Source organism: Myotis brandtii, unplaced genomic scaffold (genome assembly GCF_000412655.1).
Source record: "Myotis brandtii unplaced genomic scaffold, ASM41265v1 scaffold1160, whole genome shotgun sequence".
NCBI lineage: Eukaryota > Metazoa > Chordata > Mammalia > Chiroptera > Vespertilionidae > Myotis > Myotis brandtii.
Genome location: NW_005354011.1, coordinates 114,952 through 116,783, shown reverse-complemented (window position 1 = coordinate 116,783; position 1,832 = coordinate 114,952). Strand labels below are relative to the sequence as shown.

The 1,832-nt window shown below is 44.3% G+C and overlaps 1 long non-coding RNA gene across 1 annotated transcript in view; it reads left to right on the top strand.

Annotated features, from left to right (window-relative positions):
• LOC106723753 overlaps positions 1 to 528 on the top strand; it is a 2,553-nt gene extending 2,025 nt beyond the window's left edge. The window contains exon 3 of the long non-coding RNA XR_001359471.1: positions 364 to 528. This is a non-coding gene — a long non-coding RNA (uncharacterized LOC106723753). The remainder of the gene's footprint in view (positions 1 to 363) is intronic.
• Positions 529 to 1,832: the final 1,304 nt, after the last annotated feature.

Here is a 1,832-nt window from a genome sequence, read left to right as displayed (position 1 = left end):
CACCCCCCCGCCCCCGGCTCCAAATCTCAGAGAGTACATTTACCCTGGTGATGTGAGTGTGAGGAATGTATGGGTCTAGAGAAGGCTTGGTGGGTAGTGGCTGATTTATACTGCCTTGTACATGCTGGAGAAATGTGGAGGCACCCATGTGAACAGCTGAATATCCCACTGTCTGAACAGTGACTGGAACTTGATCTGCTCAGATGAGGCTTGGGCAGCATTTAGAGGCTGAGATTAGACAGAATCTTTTCATCCTCCAGTTCAGCTAGAGTTCGGGGGGTGGGGTGGTTGATTACGTGGGGAGGGGGTGTTGGGATAATGTTTTTGACAATGTCTTCTTTTTTCCTTATACATATTGTTCAGTGACTAGCAGCCAAGATTTCAGCTGGACAACTGGCCCTGCTGGCTCCTTCTTCTTGTAGGAACTATGGGATTCCTGTGACCTACATCAAAAGTATCATCCAAAGGAAAGCTTCTTTACTTGATAAAACTGGGTCTGATTCTCTCCTTCCAAGTTCTTCACTGTTGCTAAAGTGACGCGTGGTCATTCGTACAAATGAGAGGGACACTATGCCGAGTTTTCCGAATACAACTCCCTTATCTCTCATGGCAAAATAGCTATGTTCTTTAGGCAAACCCATATGATCTCTAAATCTCCTGAGACTTCCCCTGCAAAATCAGGGTAGAAAGGTCTTTCTGGCTTCATCTTTATCCCCCTCCCATACTGCACTATAAATATAACCGAACCACTCTATCAATACAGTTGCTTCTTTTTTGATTCTTGCACAAAGCCCACTTCTCTGAAGTCTTTCATTGATAGCCCATTACTGAAAGCTTTCTGAGTGGAAGTTCGAGGATATATGTGCAAAGCAAAAAGAAATGGGAAAATGTTAAGCAAATTACCTTCACCTGTGAGATTTTCCTCCCAATCTTCCCAGCATTATTCGCCTAATCTATTGACATTTCAGACTAGAGGAAGATTGTGCATAATTGTACCAGCAGTTTCTTTCTCTCTCTGAGGGTTCAAATGACAGAGGTTGTTAGTCTGAGGAACAGGATGTTTGCATTATTGATTAGGTCACACTCTTCGGGCTGAAATAGCAGTGAATATTCTTGGCTGATTTGCATGTGTCAAGTTGGCCTGCTTCTTGTCCATCAATTCTGGGGAGATTTTGTTGCTGCTGCATGTGCTAGACATCACGTCTCAGGATGTGCGTTCAGACTGTCAGTCACCTTACCTGCTGCTGCTGATTACAAACCTTATCTCAACCAACAAACTGTCTGCTGCTTGTTTTTGTGTCTGTGACCACGGATAGTTGTTCGGTGCTTTGGGCAATGCTTATCGTAGGTTCCCATTGCCGGGAGTTTCAGCTGTTTGTGCAGAGTGGAGGCTCACATAGCTGAACAAATGGCTTTACCATTTTCAATTTAGTTGTGCTACAGGGCAGCCGAAGATGAAAACAAACCACATTGCCCCTTAACTACATTTCTGGCTTACTAAACAATGCTGTAGCAGTCATGCTTCTCAAGCTTTGGTATATAAAATGCAAATTTCTCAGCTGAACTGACAGGGATTTTGATTCAGTAAGTCCCAGAAGGGACCCCGGAAATCTGTATTTTAAACAAATAGCCTGGTAATTCTGATTTAGATGAAACATGGGATATAATGCAAGAAACATAGCTGTATAGCATTAAAGAGTCTAGTGGAGGTTAAAAAATCAGGTTCTGGCCGAAACCGGTTTGGCTCAGTGGATAGAGCGTCGGCCTGCGGACTGAAGGGTCCCAGGTTCGATTCCGGTCAAGGGCATGTACCTGGGTTGCAGGCACATCCC